This window comes from Cnephaeus nilssonii, assembly GCF_951640355.1.
Source record: "Cnephaeus nilssonii genome assembly, chromosome: 9".
Lineage (NCBI taxonomy): Eukaryota > Metazoa > Chordata > Mammalia > Chiroptera > Vespertilionidae > Cnephaeus > Cnephaeus nilssonii.
This window is the reverse complement of record NC_137080.1, coordinates 48,494,879-48,513,854: the sequence shown is the minus strand read 5'-3', so window position 1 is coordinate 48,513,854 and position 18,976 is coordinate 48,494,879.

The following is an 18,976-nucleotide window of genomic DNA, read 5'->3' as shown; positions in this document are numbered from 1 at the left end:
CCAGAAAAAAAATCCCACATTTCTTATAGCTTTTCATTTTTATCCTTAACAACACTCCTAAGATATTTGTTTTCATATATAGATAAGAAATATATGTACATATAAATATTTCTGTCATAGATATGATAGCAAAATATTTGTCAAATGCTTATTATTTGCCCAATCATACTCTTTGCATTACCCCACCATTGTAAGAGTTTCAGTCTTTAAAATAGAATAGCAAAACAGTAAGTTAACAATGGAAATATACTAAAAGTCAAATAACGACTCCCTATGAACAGATCAATTACATACACTGAACTCGTTTTTACCAGTAGCATGTGTTCATCTGTTTTCCAAAAGTCAGTATTTAAAAAAAACTTACTGTTTTTTATTATCCCTCTATTTCAATAAAGGGGTGGGCAAAAGGTGGTTTACAGTTTTTCTTATGAAAAAATAATAAATAAATAAATAAATAAATAAATAAATAAATAAATAATACAAGTATTTTGAGTACTCACAAGTATAAACTTACTTTTGCCAATGCCTGTATTTGTGATTTCTTCAAAATTATTTGCTTTTTTTTTTTTTTTTTACATTTGACCTTCATATGTAATCATATATTTTCTGGGGAATTAAGACATATGCAAAAAGGGTATTTTCTTCTTAATCAATCAATCCTGTCTCCTTACTATGAAATCCACATGTGTCATAAGCATTACTCTCAAGAATGAGCAGAAAGGGTAATAACAAAAGATATTAATTATATACAGTATTTCTACTATGAGGAAAACATTTTAATTGGTCTTAAAATAGCTAAAATAAAACTGAATAGCTTCCACATGTTTATATAACTATCTTAGCTAATAGTTTTGAATAGGAAGTAAGCTACAGAAAGTGTTCAGTTAGCTCTATCAGAAGCAATTGAATTAATTTATTATAATCAGACATTCTGAAAGATGCTAGCAAAGGGGAAGGGTTTTTATTAACAGGTCGCATTATTTCTTCAGAAGCCTTTGTGTTGATGCTCCAGATGACAAAAGATCTACTTAGGAATCAGAATGTAGTCCAGATGTCAGAGATGATTAATGGAGCGGGGTTGGAAGTGGGGAAGAGTTTTATAGGGAAAACTGCCATTGGAAACGCCCATTTGTACTGGTATCTTTTTTGCTGTTGTCATTGTCATTTCCTCTTTTGCTGTTGACCTTCTGGTTAACAACAGTTTACAGTGGATTTCTTATACCTTGACTTTTGACTCTGGCTCACTGCTCATTTTCAGAGACAACTAATGTGATTTTTTTTTCAGGTTACAATACAATCAATTATATAATTTAAAAAATTCTTACCACACCACTTTTGCTCTCAGGTGAGTTGCTTTTCTGCATTTCCCTGTGTGTATTGTTTGTTGGATAGTTTGCTTCCTAACTCCAAAACAACCTTCAGCTCCATGTTACTATTAAATCCAACTTTTGTTTCTGAAAATATGCTTTCTACAATAGCTTTCAAAATTGTCTTTCCCACAGTGTCCTAGGGAAAAACACAAATTTACAAAAATTATACTTTTGACATGATTCCTTTGAAAAACTTGCTAAGGTGTTTTTACTTGCAAAGAAAGGAAACAAGACGATCTGACTTGTCCAAGAAGAACTCTACTGGCAGCACAGTGCCCCCTAAAGTTAATTTTGAGAGAAAATGCCACAATATCTCAAATTGAATTACATGCTACTTAATAAAATATCACTTGAATTCATTTTAACAAATACATAAATATCCCATTAAAAACGTAATTCAAATAAGAAATTATACAGAATTTTTGTTTTATGTCAATGATAATTTTAATCACAAATAAATATCCCCTTTTTTTAATCTGAGTTCCTAGTCTATACTACTTAAAATAATAAAGTAAAATATGTTAATGGCTGAAAACTCCATTAAATGTTTATGATGACTGTAAAGTATGTATGCCAATAACATCTTGATAATTTTAGAATCTGAATGAAATACATTTGCTGAAAGAGGGCAGAATCATTTTCAAGTGTAAGCTTACATTTAATAAATTATAAAGCAATGTCTGTGTAATAGGTCAGCAACTGAACAATCAACAAATGTGAGGGAAGTATTCAATGAAGATATACTATACAAATTTATTACTCAGTTATGGCTTATTACTATGTTACATATATTTATAAGTTTTGCTTGTAGAATGCATCTTTTTCCAGGCCAAAAAAGCACAAATATCCAGTTAATCTGGGAAAACTCACTGACTGTCAACTACATTAATCCCAGGTCAATACATCTCTAGACTGAAGTAATCAAATTTTTTTTCTGAGTTTTGGGAGAAAAGGAAGAAAATATTACTTGATTGAGCACTTAATAACAGTCCATCACTGTAATTCATGTATGACAATTTAATTATATCAATAATCTTTTGAGTATGTATTATTATTCCCATTTAAAAAATGTTTTTTTATTGATTTTACAGAGAGGAAGGGAGAGAGAGTTAGAAACATCTATTAGCTGCCTCCCGCACGGCCCTGTTGAGGATCGAACCCGCAACCCACAAGGTCCTTGATAGAATCAAACCCGGGACCCATAGCCCGAGGGCTGACGCTCTATCCACTGAGCCAAACCAGTCAGGGCTATTCCCATTTTTGACATTGTGGGCAATCTGAGGTTCAAACATTTCCTCTAAATTGCTTAATGTCAGATTGCTAATAAGTAGCAAAGTTAATGTTTCCACTTCATCACAAGGGCCAATTTATAACTAACTAGAAACAGTTCATAACTACATACAACTATTGCCAATGAAGTGGATTTGGACATTTGTAGCATCAAACCATATATATCATGATACTTTATGAATACATCTAGTATTTTTTTAGTTCTGTATGGCTATATATCTCTATGTCTGTCTATCTACTTATTTATCTATCTACCATAATATAATAATTTCAAGAATCTCTCTTGATTCTTCTAAACCTCATCAACTATGCTAACACATTTCATGTTTTTAATTTATAGACTCTTAATATTTCAATCTGTCATGAAACAGATAATAGAAAGCAGTTGAACATATTTCAATGTATCTAACTGCCACTACAACCCTGAAAGATCTTAGCATTTCTTTATCACTTCATTTTTCTAATTGCATTTTTCTAGGCTCTTAAACACTGAGTAATACAAAAAAATGTATTATAATATTGTCAATTAAAATGTTTTAAATTTGTGTCTGGAAAATAAATATATCCCTAACTGCCACTGTGAAATTTCTCAAAATAGAGAAATATTTAAACAATAACATGTGTGCTTTTTGATAAAACTCTGCCACAGAAATATACCTCCCATAATATATGTATATTCAAAGGAATACTATGTAGATAAAAATATACATGTAATGCTAAATTTCATAAAGTGAGTCAAATTTTACACACACAGTTAACAGTAGGGATAGTTTTCAGTGTAAATCCTAAAATGCACAATTGAGCCAAACTATCAGTGTTGATTATTCTAAATCTGCATATATAATTTGCATGACCAGAAGTGCATCTAAATAAGATCTTCCTTATTTAATTGGAGTGAAAGAGCTTTATTGAAGAAAAGTAAATTGTCAAAACCATGTGTTTATTCTATTAAATGTTCACTCTGAATTAGAGAAAAGCTCCTTATCATTAATAAGGTTGTTGAAGAAGAAAGCAGTTATCCAAAATTCATGCTCCTTTCCATTCCCTATAAGAGCGGATATAAATTCCTTTACATCTTCATGGTCTGATTCAGAAAAAAAACTCGGGCCTGGCACAGCTACATTCACTTTATTTTCCTCTCTGAGATCCTGTTTCAGAGAGCCCCTTCTTTCAGCCCACGCAGGGTGCAGAGTCTGCCCTCCAGCCCACTTTTTATTTTTTTCACTCAGACTTTGATCTCTGGATTATTTATAGTTAATGATTTCTTTCATGTTTAAAATAATTCATCTGCTCAGAGTGATTATATATCAGTAATATTTTTTCAGTATCTTCCTTTTAATGATGAATATGTATATATTTTTCATTAAGTGTTGCCGATTTCAAAGAGAATATTTCCCATGAGGTACATTTGAAATTATCTCACAAGCAGAATATAAAGCAGAATGATTTTTAGAGATTGCAAAGAGCTATGAAGGAAGACATCAATAAAAGGATCTTCTTACTTGAGAAGGGCTAATTTAAAAAACATTGTTAAATGTAAATTAATAAGTATTATATATGCATAACTGGTTAATCAACCTGTGGTACTGAACTGCTATAGCAAGTAGTTTTGTTACTATAAATAAAATCCTATAAATGAATCTTCTTTTGACTATCCCAGTTTACTATCTTCTGTAGAAAATGTAAGAAAGTATATATACATATAAAAACCTGGCTAAAAATAACAGATATTTCCAAGTATACTAATTGAAATTTTTTCTTCTTTGTTAGGAAGCACACACACACACACACACACACACACACACACACACACACACACACTTACTTGACAATATTCTTTTACAGAGATTACAGATTTTAGGTCTCATTTTTTCTTCTTCAAACAATGTTTTTCTTCTCAAAAATGTTGGTCCTGTAGGAAATACCTTTAAGGAAAAATACCTTGACCCAAAAATAAATAATAATTAAAGAATATGCATTGATTATCTAACATTTAAAAAATGATATTAAATCACCCTAACGGGTTTGGCTCAGTGGATAGAACATTGGCCTGTGGACTGAAAGGTCCCAGGTTCGATTCCGGTCAAGGGCATGTACCTTGGTTGCAGGCACATCCCCAGAAGGAGGTGTGCAGGAGGCAGCTGATCGATGTTTCTCTCTCATCGATGTTTCTAACTCTCTATCCCTCTCCCTTCCTCTCTGTAAAAAAATCAATAAAATATATTTTTTAAATGATGTTAAATGGAATTTATAAGTTTGTCAAAGTTTCAATATCAACAGAGACAATGTTACTGTTGTCTTTTGATTTACGTGGACAGCTTCCTTCAGAAAACCATTTATTGAATACTAAACAGCTACTTTGCTTATCATTCAAAAGGTTAACTTAAGGTATTTCTCTTTCCTTATAGAGAACCTCCTGCCTGTTTTGAGCGCTTTTAAAACATGCAATTATTTATTGAACAAGATATAATACCCATATAAAAACTTAGATTTGTTCAGTTAAAAAATGAGCATGAATGGTTTTTGAAATGTTTCCTAGTTGTTTTTCTTCACAAGACTTAAGTTATCCTTACCTTTTGCCAAAACCAAATGAATACACAAAAACCTTTTTAGCTATTAAGATAGGAGTTAAATTAGATTTTTACAGAAAGTATTTATATAAATGCTAGCAAACTTAACATTGTCAACATCTTTATATTTCCTACTGATGAAGAAAATGAAAATAACAGAATTTTTAAATTTAATTTCATTGTGAAATTACAAACACAGTATTAGCTAATTAAAGTCTCTCCGTCAATCAACCACTTAGAGTCAGTTCTCATCACTATATGCCATTATTAATGTTTTACCTAAAAAGGAAAATATTTTCATTGGAATTTTAAATATCCTATTTAAAGATTTCACATTGTACAAGCATATATCCAACAGTCTTGAGGTGAATACATCTATGGTGAGTGGATCAGTGAGCTCATGGGCAATCTATTTTAGGTGCACATGATGAAGTACTGGCACATCACCAGGTGACCACCCAAGTGCAATATGATTCATGTTAATTTTTCACCTTGATCAGACACCTTTAAAATTAGTGAAATCCTCTCCTATAATTAGTTTCTATGAATAGTAATTTTATATTAGAGAATAGTTTTCCCTTGAAATATTACTTCACATTCATTAAAAAGCATTCTCCTCTCTATTCAAAGTCCATTGCCTAGAACTACTTTTGCCTTAAAAATGTCTTTCTTTCAGAACAGATATTTTCTGTAATCTTTTCCACTACTGGGTATATGCTAATAAACATCAAAGTTTGCTGTTAATTGATTTTATTTTCATTTATGTATGTGTATTTAGATTATACATGCATTATATTTGTATATATGATGATTTCTTTTCCTATTTCCATTTTGTTTGACATTTATTTACTTAATCAATGATACATAAATAGTCAATGTCTTTTATAACATTTTTATAAAGAAATTATAATATGCAGATAAGAAATAAAATTAGCATCTGTTAACTGCTCCTTTAAATTTTATTAGAATGTACCCTTTCTAATTATAGAAAGCAAATTTAACTAGGTTAGTACCTACTTTGTTAAAATATTTTGTTTGGATTATCTTTAGTAGTTTATTGGCATGAAATATTGTGTTAATTAATGTTTGGTACAATTTAATAGGTTTTAAGTAATACCTTAAAACTTTTGATTTTTACATTCTGATTACTGGCAACAACAGTATCTTATAATTAGGTATTATTTACCACTTACACTTCTATTTCTATTGTTAAAATTATTTGCTCATTTATGGAATGCGATATGGATATTTTATATGTATAAAATAACCTTAAGAAATTCTTAATAAAAATATATTTCCAGCCTGTTAATTTCCTCTTTTGTTAAATTAATTTTCATATAGAAAATTTGAAATATAATTGTATCAGTGCTTTTTTGTGTGATATTTTTCAATCTCTGTAAAGTCCAGAAGTGATGATTATATAAACTAATAAAAATTCAATTTTCTTTATACTACATATTTGTATATTTTATTAATTCATCATGATTCTATATTAATTTATTAATTCATCATGATTATATATTAATGTTTTACTCATTTTAATTGTTTCTAGGACAATAACATCACAAAGGAGTATTATGTCAGAGAACCAGGTGTCTGACTTTATTTATTTATTTATTTTGGGGGTAATCCTCACCTGAGGATATTTTTTTCCATTGCTTTCCACAGGGAGTGGAAGGGAGGGAGGGAGTACAAAAGAAAGAGAGCAAAAGAAACATTAATGTGGGAGACACATCCATGGTTGCCTCCTACACTTGCCCCAACCAGGGGCAGGGTGGGAACCTGAAACCTAGGTACGTGCCCTTGACCTGGAATTGCACCTGTGCCCCTATGGTGAGCAGGCCAAAGCTCTAACCACTGAACCACCAGCCAGGGTCAGATGTCTGATTTTGATTTTATTCTGCCTAAGCAACGCAAAGAAAGTATCGCTTTTATTTTTTTTCCTTTTAATTGAATTTAAATGGTGTTGAGAAAATTGGCAGATACATGCCCCCACACCCCCAAAAGGAAACTAAACCACCTTCTTACACCATACACAAGAATAGACTCAAAATGGATTAAAGACTTAAATGTTAGCCTCAAAAAATCCTAGAAGAAAACATAGGCAGCAAAATCTTGAATATTTCACCATAGCTGGTGGCTTAATTGGTTGGAGCTTTGCCCTATACACCAAGAAGGTGTGGGTTCAATTCCTGTTCAGGGCACATATGAGAGGCAACTGATAGAAGATATTAAAAAACAAGATGTAATTTCAGGGTTCATAATTAGAGCAACTTAGATATAAATATTTATGTTGCATTTCATTTTTAAACTTTAAGTTCAAATGCAATACAAGTTATATGTAAAACTTTCAGATCATAAAGGGAAAAAATGTACTTAAGAATTATACTTGTTTCACAGGACAAAACACTTGGAGAAAAAGAATGGAAACAACAATAAAGCCTAAATTGAAGTCATAAAGCAATAAAGCAAAGTTAATCTCAAATATTTTAGTATGACAATAATTATACATTGTTTAAATTTAAAGTAAACCTTATTAGAGGGCAAATACTCTCAGATGGGTTCAAACAATAATACTAACAGATAAATGCAAGTTTATATGCATTCTATAATGCTTAGATATTAAAATAAACAATGAGTTACATACAGGGTGGGGGAAAAGTTAGTTTACAGTTAATTGCATGGAAAATAACACAATAATCTCTATATATGAAAGCTTAAGTGACCGGCCAACTGGCCGACCAGCCAATCATCTGACCGGTAGCTATGATGCGCACTGACCACCAGGGAACAGACACTCAATGCAGGAGTGGAAACCACAGGCATGAAAACATGGAACATACTGATGAATCTCAGAGGGAAGGGTGGAGAGGGCAGGAAGAGATTAACCAAAGATCTCATATGCATACTAGAGGCCTGGTGCATGGATTCGTGCACCACTGGGGGTCCCTTGGCCAGGCCTGTGCCCTCTCGCAATCTGGGACCCCTCGGGGGATGTCAGAAAGTCGTTTTGGCCTGATCCCTGCAGGCCAGGCTGAGGGACCGCACCGGTGCATGAATTCATGCACCAGGCCTCTAGTTAATAAATAATAGTACAAGAATAAACTCTGTGTTTCACATACACAAAATTATAAACCTACTTTTGCCCAACACTGTATAATAATAATGTACAATAAAACTTTCAATTATATAAAACTAGAAGCCCGGGACACGCAATTCGTGCACGGGGGTGGGGGGTGTCCCTCAGCCCAGCCTGCACTCTCCAATCTGGGACCCCTCAGGGGATATCCGACTGCCAATTTAGGCCCGATCCTGGGGATCGGGCCTAAACTGGCAGTCAGGCATCCCTCTCACAATCTTGGACCAGTGGCTCCTAATTGTTCACCTGCCTGCCTGCCTGGTCGCCCCTAATTGCCCCCCCGCCAGCCTGTTTGCCCCACATAGCCTGCTGTTCGTTTGGTTGTCCCTCGCTATCCCCCCTGCCTGCCTGGTCGCCCCACGCAGCCTGCTTGTTCAGTCTTTTGGTCATCCCTCACTAATCCCCCTGCTGACCTGGTCATAGGCAGCCATCTTGTGAGGGTGTGAGTGTTAATTTACATATTACCTCTTTATTATATAGGATAAATAATTTTATATATAAATACACACACATATATATAAACATTACTATCTGGACAAATAGTGGCTAAATGCAAATTGAATGGTGAGCCCCTCCCTCTCCTCTTTTCTGTTATCTGTCTCCCTGAGTAGTGTGATTTAAGCTATTTACCCTTTAGTTAGGGAAGAGAACTACAAACCATTTACTCTTAAGTGTCCTTGGTTTAAGGAAGACAGAATTTACTAGGTGGTCACAAATTGCTGTTTAATTATCTGTCTTAGTTTCCCTATTCCCCTTGTCCTGAAATTTTCCTAGCTTCTTACTATTCTATGACAACAATATATTCTAGCCAAAAAAATAAAAACATGGTTTTATAGAAAATAGGCAAATAATTAGAGAATAGTAAAAGCTTTCCTGGGAGTTAAAAATACAAAAAGTAAAAATAGAAAATTCAATAGGATGTTTAAAAGGAGAAGCAATTTAAAAATATCTAGAAAAAGAGAATGTCAAAAGAAATAAGAGAAGCAGAAGTCAATGAGTTCATATCATCGGAAGTTCTGATATCAAATTAATATGAGCTTCAGAAAGAAACACATTATTAGAGAATGATAACAGTAAATGATTCAATGGAAGGGACTAGGTTTTTCCGATTAAAATTTATGTGTGTGTGTGTTACACATAGAGAGAGACACAGACAGACATACAGGGAGAGATACAGAGAGACTCAATGGGACAAATAAACCAAACAAAAACTAGGAAACCTATCTAACAGAACCAACAGAGAGAAAAGAAAAAAATGGAAGAAAAAAAAAGGAAATCTTAAATGAAATAATCCCAGAACATTTTCTAGGGCTGAAGAACTTGATTCTACATATTGCAGAGGCTGAACAAAGGCCCAGCAAAAGCAGATATTTAAAAGATCCACACCAAGGCGCATTTTAATGATTTTTCAAAACCTTGAAGAGAAAAAAATAAATCCTAAAACCTTTCCAAGGACTGAGGCGGGAGGAGAGAGTCTACAAAGAAAATACACAGGCTATATGAAAGATAAATTTTCCCTCTATCCATTTGCTTTTGAATAGCTTATCACACTGTACCTTTTCACTGATTCTAATTACTGTATATCCTATTTCACATAAACAGCACAATAAAAAGGCAAGGTCAGTGTGAGGGAGGGTGGGGTATGTAGATGAGGCACTATAGACATTTTTGCTTCACCTTAGCTTTTCTCTAAGACACTGTGAATAATGCTTTCTTCTTTAATCCTAAAATAAACTTATCATTTTAGGATTCAGTTCTCATTCTGGCTTTGAAGTTTCCTTTCCGATTTTAATTACCTTTGATGGTAGGGTAAGACTCTTTTTTTTCACAGAAGAATTTGTATACTTAGGTTTATATAGCATAAATTAAAAAGAAAAAGAGGAAAAAAACACTTTTGCTTAAAGCAGCATTTTAAATTGTAAGGACACACACACTGATACACACTCAATAATAACAGTTAGCAGCTTTTAACTGAGCGGGTAAGTGCTCTTCTTGCCCACCCCCTCTTGGAGACAGCTGCCCTTTCCAGTTCATGCACTGTTTTTTGCTGATAGACTGATGTCTTTATTTAGGGAGTTATAAAGAATTGCTTCTAGTCATCAGCAGTTTCAAAAACTAGCCATTGAAGGAGGGATAAAGCCTATTCAGAAGATGGATGACAGCTTTCCATTTGAGGATCATACAGAAAGATATTTCCTTCTATAAAAATAGCTTCTGCAGTGTAGCTTGAGACTTACATTTTGCAAAGGATCGCCGCTCTAAAAAAAATGACACTGAACACTGAAGACTAAAAGACAGGGAGACATTCTTTCTCCTCATGTAAAAAAGGCCACACATGACAGAATTGTTTCAATTTTTTTTTCAACACACAAAAGAGATGTCTGAAACGTGTGCTTACCATTATCATATTCTTCTAGAGCATTAAACTTCAGAAGAAAATGGCTAAGTTATCTTATTTAAATAATAATTTTGTTTCCTAGGAACAAATTCTGTCTAATGCCATTGCCTAAAAGAAATAGTTTATAACCAGCTAAAAGTAAAGAGAAGCATGTCATATGTATGAATGCACAAAGTATTGCTTTATGTTATCTTCTATTATTTAAGAAGATGACAGATTTTTTTAATCAGTCAAACAGTAAATACATAAATTCCACCAAAAGTGATCAAAAACTGTGAAACCTTGGGTGATGATATTGTTTTTCATTTTTCTAGCAATGGGTACCCAAATATATGGCCCCATTTTCTCTAACATGAACATCTGAAGAAAAGACAAAGTTAATGAATAAATGTCACTGTACTAGGAATGCTCTATAATGCATGCATAAATTGATGTGTCTTTATATGGACACTTTGCTGGCCACTGATAATATTTCTATGCAGGATCTGGTAAACATCCTATTTTTTAAAAAAAATTTCTCTGTGTTGTCGATTTCTGAGTCTCCTCTGTGTTAAATTCTAAATAAATCTACACTAATTCAAGTCCAGTATTTGATTTGAATACCAAACACCACCATTCACCCTCACAAAGTGTGTGGAGAAACAGAATCTTGTTATTCCCGCTCTTATGTTCTACAATCCAAAAGCTGGGAATATTGTTTTTTATTCTTTTTTTCTTTTCTTTTTACCTATCACATCTACCAACTATTACATCCCTTACCTTTTTAAAATAGAGGGTTGCTTCTTCCCTCTTAAATACTTTAGAATATTTGAATTCTAAAATTATATTTCCTGTATAGTGGCTACAAACATTGCCCATCAAACTAAATTGGCAAAAATATATGACATTATTTTTTAAAAGGCAACTGCGCTATTTCAAGTCTTCATTCTATCAGGTGGCAACCAGCTGTGTGGATGGACTCAGGATACCCTCATTCCTCACACTCGCACCTGCTTTCATACAGCCTTGTCTGTATACCAATAGTCTTTGCTACCTCAGGCATTGGGTAAGATGTCTTTCCTTAAACTGTATCACCTCTATATAGTGGCATTCATAAAAACACTAGAGGCCCGATGCATGAAGATTCGTGCAAGAATAGGCCTTCCTTCCCCTGGCTGCCAGCACTGATTTCCTTCTGGCACCCAGGACCCGGGCCTTAGCTCTGGTCGCGGCTCTGGGGCCGGGAGCCACCTCCTGCCTTCGCTCCGGACTGGCCGCCATCTTTGTCACATTAATTTGCATATTTCCTCTTTATTGGCTGTGGGTGCTGCCATCTTTGTTGTGAAGTGACAGTCAATTTGCATATTCCATCTTTATTAGATAGGATGCTTGTTCCCATCTAGTCATCAGTGTTGCTGATGTGTTGTTCATTGTTCCTAATAACAAAGCGTTTTCAGGAACCACTTCTGCACCACACTGAAGGTTGCCCAGAACTCTTTCAGGCTGCTTGAGGTTCTTTACCATCTTTATAACAGTACCGCACTCCAGCACACAGGGCATCAACTTTGCAGATAAAACTCTGAGGCTCTCTGGTCATTGCCATTTCATGATATGGGGTAACTCATCTTATACTGTATCTCAGGTTATAGCTAAAAGTGGGGTATAAGTCCCCTTTGCTATTAGGTAGAACTTCAAAACATTCTGGGGTTACTTAGCCAGGAAAACCTGAAAACTATATTAATACTATATCCATACCTTAAATTTTGAACATCAAAAGTCAAGGACTTAATTTATTTAACAGTATTTAACTGTAAGTACATTTTATTGAGAAGACAGAAGACTTATGATTAATCTGTTGGAACAGGGGAGGGTTACAGTTTGAGAGGAAAAGCCATATCAGCAGACATATCAAGGTATTGTCCTAACATATAACTCACATTTGTAGGTGAATACAACAATTGTAGTGTTGTTTTTTTAGTAGTATATATTTTTTTGATAAAATTCATTAGCTAGATATAGAAACTAATAGTACACAGAGCTAAATTAGTTTTGATTGGTGGTTCATTACTTTAATTTATAGGTAACCTAGAAAAGATAAAAAAAGAAATGCTTCACATTTCACATTTGAAAAATAGGGATAATAACACCAAAATATTGAATATCAGAAAGATTAAATGTTAGAATATATATAAAGAATTTGAGCAACATTATCTGGCAACTATGTAGGCTAGCATAGCATAGCACACATACATTTGTAGGAGGCTTTTGCAAAGAGGTGTTAACAGATTGAAACTGCTTGTTACACAGGGCATTTTAGTATAGGTTATTTTAAAGACTACTTATAATAGAAGCTTACTCTGTCTCTAATTACTGAGTGCCCTTAATTCTCTTATCCTGACTTATTGTTCTTTATAACACTTATTGTGGATATATACATATTTTTCATTTAACAATCATCTCTCTCACTCAACATAATGGAATCCATATGAGCAAAGGGACTTTGAAATTCCCTACTATGTCCCCAGCTCCAGATATGGAGTACATAATTAATATTTATTTATTGAATAATTAAATAATTAAAAATAAGATAATTTTATATTGATTAAATGTATACACTTAAAATATATAAGACAAAAATGCATGTGTATATTTGTTAATTAAATTTACCTAATGATGAACATGTAACATTTAAACTTTAAAAAAAAACACACAAACACAATCTGAGCGTGTCTCTAATCAGTTACCTGTGACCACTCAGTAGCCTTTGATTGCTAGAGGCCGACTGGAGGCAGCTACAAACAAAATGACTTAATGCTACGGAGCAGAAGCATCTTCCTGATAGCACACACTGGAACTTACCCGAGTGCATTTCTTCCACCACATCAACACAGTGAACTTTACAAGAGGGCTCTGGAAGGTTAGATATAGTTTCATATTAAGCAAAGATCTATTCGAGTTATAATTTTTACATTTTGCTTTAGCCTACTAATTTAGGTACTACCAAATAGGAACAAAAGAGTACAATGGTGCCGTTTGTAAATTTGAACATTTTTATTGATGAATTTTGAGCAATCACAGAGGACTGGTAACTCTTGGTGATCTAAATGTTAGGGCTCATCTATTAGGTAAGGAGAGATGACAGTGGGCAACTTTAGCTACAAATGTGACAGATATAGATCAGCCCCAACGAAACAGGTGTCAAGAGAAGAGAATATGAGCCATAAAAAGGACATTTAAGAAGCATCTTAGAAGGATGGACAGTGCAGCTAGGATTCAACAAGCAAAGATAGAATAGAGGTGTCCAGGGATAGAACAGAACGCCATGGGCAGGTAATCAGTAGAGTGCAGTGTTTGAAGGACTGAACAGTGGTATGCTACTAAATATTTAACAAATGACTATTTGAAGAAAAAAAAAAACACCACATGATATGTCATTTGACAGTTTCTGTGCTACAACCCTCACTGTGGACTATGTGAAGCTAAAAATGTTTAATAACCAGATTGCAAAATTCTTAAAAATGTGTCATTTGGCTCAAAACAACAATTGTGGAAAGTAAGCATATTTAGATGCACATGGGGTATGAGATTTATATACGAGTGAGAAAACATTAAATTTCAGGCTAATGAATTCAGACTAATGGATCTGCTCTTTATTCTGGAAGAAATAATGAGCTGTGGTAGGCTTTGAAGGGTGGGATGTGTTCAGACCAACTATTCACAGGCTCTACAATGTTACAATGAGATTAATAAATTATAAACTAAAACTAAAATGGAGCCATATATTTCAGATAGCCAGAGGATGTACACACTGGGTGTATAAATATATGCAATGGGAAATAAATTCCTTTCATCATTTTCCTTTTCCTTTTCCCTCTAGTGATATCTCTTTGAAATAAAATCTTGTATTCAGAGATACTTTACTTGATTCTGTCTTACTCCCCATAACTGTTAAACTTGCTTTCATAAGAGACTATACTTGCCTTGTATAATACAACTTCCCTACATAAGAAAATGGAAAGAACATAAAAATGCTGGTTATTTTGTTCAGCTCTATGTCTATCAATAAACCTATTTTTAGTTAATAGTTCTGGTTAGTATTGTCATTCTTCCCAGAATGTATTTCCATAACCATCCTGAAATAATATGAAACCTCTCTGTGGTTGGGGTGGGAAGAAAAAAAGAATTCAGAGGCAACGATAAAAAGAAAGGAAAAGGCAAGTAGAGAAGTACCTCTCAGGGAGTTGTGTATGTTTTCATTAAGAAGGCTCATTTCTTAATCTCCAGTATATGAAAATCCCCATAGACAAATGTTAGCTGTTTGATACTTATATTTATTTATGTCTTGGTTCTTATTTTGCCCAAATTAATGTAAACTCTTTATAGACTTTGAGGGCTAATTTAGATTTTTTTATACTTTTTAGGAATTTTCCTGGAATCTAGGTGCTGTGACATATGAAAGGTCTGAAATATACCTTATTAATATCTCTTATGTTCTCACTCAGAGTTTAAGCAATTTTCATTAAAATGTTCAACTCATCAAATCATGATAAGTAATTAAAAAACTCTTTCACTTCTTTTCTTGATGAAAGACATACACGTAAAGCATAATTGGATGCTATTGTGGTAGATAGCAGTTGGTATGATTATTTCTGACACTTTGCTTATCACAGTACAATCTTCAGATAAATAAAATAACAACTCACTTCCTTTCACAACAAAGAATATACTCAGAGATAACAATGATTGGGGAATTTTGAAACTCTACTAAATTCATATGTTAATGAGCAGCTGTGATATTTCCCAGACACATTACTAAAGAGAAGACAATTCCCATGTTTCCCTATAACCTAAAAACTTTTACAAAGATTGAAACTAAGAGCTGAAAGCAAAAATATCACTAGTTTTCCACAATATGTCCATATACCTCTCTGGTTCTGAGTTGTCACTCTGCTTGGTTGAGAAGGTCTAAATATCATTTAAGTATTTTCATTTATTTAATTCACCCTTTTCTATCTTTTTTAATGTTTTCATTGATTTTTTTTAGAGAGGAAGAGAGAAATAGAAACATCCAAGAGAGAGAAACATCAATAGGCTGTCTCCTGCATGCCCCCTATTGGGGATTCAGCCCACAACCCAGGCATGCATCCTGACCTGAATCTAACCTGTGACCTCTTGGTGAATGGGATGACACTCAATCCAGTGAACCACACCAGCCAGGCTACACTTTTCTATTTTATAAAAATTTGAGTCTCCAAATACCAAATACTTTATCAGGTTGCAGTAATTGTTTTCTTTGCTCTAGGAAATATTAATATTAAAAAATAATGGCACATTAGGAAAATAGAGTTTTTAATTAAAATCAGTTATACCAGTGTATTTATAAATTGGTTATTCCATTTGTTTATTCTCTCCCTCAATGCATCATGGAGGTCTAACTATATATGAGCCAATATAATAAGTAAACAGACACAAAGATGATGAAGAGTGCTTGAAGAGCTCTTAGTCAGATAGCTACTTCAAAACATTTTCCCTGCCATCACAGATTTTAAAAGTTACTTGGGGAAGCAAGACATATGTACATGAAATGTAAAATAATCAGAAAATTTTGAAATTAGACACATTCTTATATTTCTTCTGTGACTAAGTCTTCTTAGAAATAACACTGAGTATTTATGATTTTCCACCTTTCATTGTAAATTAACATTTAAAAAAGTGATTCAGACCAAATAGGACTGATTTTATATCAGGCTAGGGTGCCACTTAGTTTAGTTTACTTCTAGCTGATCTAACTGCTAATATTGTGAGTAAAGATTCATTCACTCTGACATTCACACTGATGGGATATTTTCAAAGAAAAGCAATTCAAATACTTTTCAATGTCTGTTCACTCTGCAGTGCCATGAATATATGAATGCATCCAAATGATATTATGTTAATCAAGTCTACCAAATGGCAGGTGCCATGAGAAATAAAATTCTTTCTCAAATACTATATAAAAATATCCACTAGTATTTTATTTGAAAAAAAAAAAGATTTCAAAAAGAGGTATACTAATATACTTATATTCACTGTAGTTTGTATCTATACCCAAATTCTAGAGACCTAAGTCATTTCTCAACAAACCAATCTTGTCAAGGCATAACTTTATCACTTAACTTAGTCATCAGGTTATAAAAATCTGAGGGGACAGAAAAAAGCTAGGTAGATAGGGGCGGGACCCTGGGAAGGGGAAGTAAAACCCAAGAACCTAACTAAGAAGAGTTACTAAGACACCCAACTGGTTGGGAATGAAGGGTATGCCTGAGAAACATGAACTTTAACATGTATGAATTTTGCTAAGACAGACAGCAAGCAAATAACAAGTTACAAGGCAGTAAGACATATAAATCAATCCCAAGGATGTTGCTAAGGCACAATGCTTTGAACAGACCAACCCGGAGCTAGCAAGGTTGTCTCCACCCCCTAAATTAAAAGTTGGGAGCTTCCTTTCGCTCTCTCTTCTCCCTGGCACACAATGGGTTCCCGATATTCCTTCCTATGGCGGGGAAGCACATCCCTGCGCCCATGTGGCTTATGGACTAATAGACTTTAACACCCAACCGTAACATGGAAAGGAAGCTCCAGACACTAGCCTGCTCTTAGAACCCCAGCTGCACCTTTTCCAGGACTGGCTTCTCTCAATAAACTTCGGTTCCAGTAACCATTATTTTTTTTTTTTAATTCTTTATTATTGAAAGTATTACATATGTCCCCTCTTCCCCCCATTGTCCTCTCCCAGCCTGCCCCCGTCACCCGGGCCCTGCCTTCATCCCCCCCCATTGTCTTTGTCCATTGATTATGCTTATAATGTATACAAGTCCTTTGGTTAATCTTCTATCTCACCTCCACCCCCTAGCCCACCCTCCCCTGCCTTCCCTCTGAGGTTTGACGGTCTGTTCGATGATTCTGCGTCTCTGGATATATTTTTGTTCATCAGTTTATGTTGTTAATTATATCCCACAAATGAGTGAGATCATGCGATACTTACCTTTCTCTGACTGGCTTATTTCATTTAGCATAACTAACCAATTTTGTCTGTGACTTCATTCTTGGATTTCAAGAGACAATGAACTTGGACTCAAAGCACCCACATTTTTTGTTTCAAATCCTTTATTTTATTTTTGGTCCGAATCTATGTTAGCTAGCTCACACTGCATAAAAGGCAAGAATGACATATAACAGATATGGAGGGAGGGGCTAATACCTTCAACAGTGCCAAATACAAATATTTTTAGTGAATAGAGCTTTTTAACCATTTCCCTTACATTTATTTTGCTAACTCTTACTGTATCATTTGGATTTCTTCTCTATTATTTTCAACTTCTCAATCTCTACTTATTAGAAGCAATGTGAGCTATAGGTAAGGCTGCAACATGCAGAAGACTCTTTCATATTAAACAATTCTCCCTTTATACAAGTCCCCTTGTCCCTGTCACCTCCCTCCCCATAAGCTGTACATTCCCCATTCTTCCTAAGACAAGTAATTCTAAGGATTATTTGACCCCCTCTGAACAATTATTTCATGGAATCTGAACTGGCAAAATCCCTAGTGAACTTCCAATTGCCCAATTTAATAATATTCTTTTAATTCTTTAATTTGATCTCTGTGGCATTTGAATATGTTTATAATTTCCTGAAATCAGCAAATGAGTTTTTATTCTAATAATCTTTTCACTTTTAAATCTTCCTTACTTTTCTTCACTACTCCCATTTATTTGCCTGTATCTTATTCTGATATCTCCCAAATGCAGTCCTTAGTCCTCCTCTCGGCAGTATTCTCCACTCTGGTGACTTCAATCACCACCCATATGAAATGATCTCAATCTAAAGTGCATAAGAAAACACAGGGACAAGTTTTCAAATATTGATCTAGTTTCCCTCTCCCACAAATCTAAGTCCACAGATTTTGACATGGCCATGGTCTCTGTAAATGGGAAAAATTAAAAATTAAAAAGAAAGCTAAATAATTCTGATACATAGGTTTGTTTGAGAGCCCTGATGAATATGGTATTATATATTTGCCTTCTGGGCATATTCACTCTAAGAACCTACAGAGAGTTCCATCTAGTCTTAGTCTAAAGCAAAAATCAAAACCTCCATGATATAAAGCTATTGGAAATTCTATATTCCTTCAATGTGGCATTATTATTCATATAATAATCTAAGTTAGAAACTTGGAGATATAATTTAC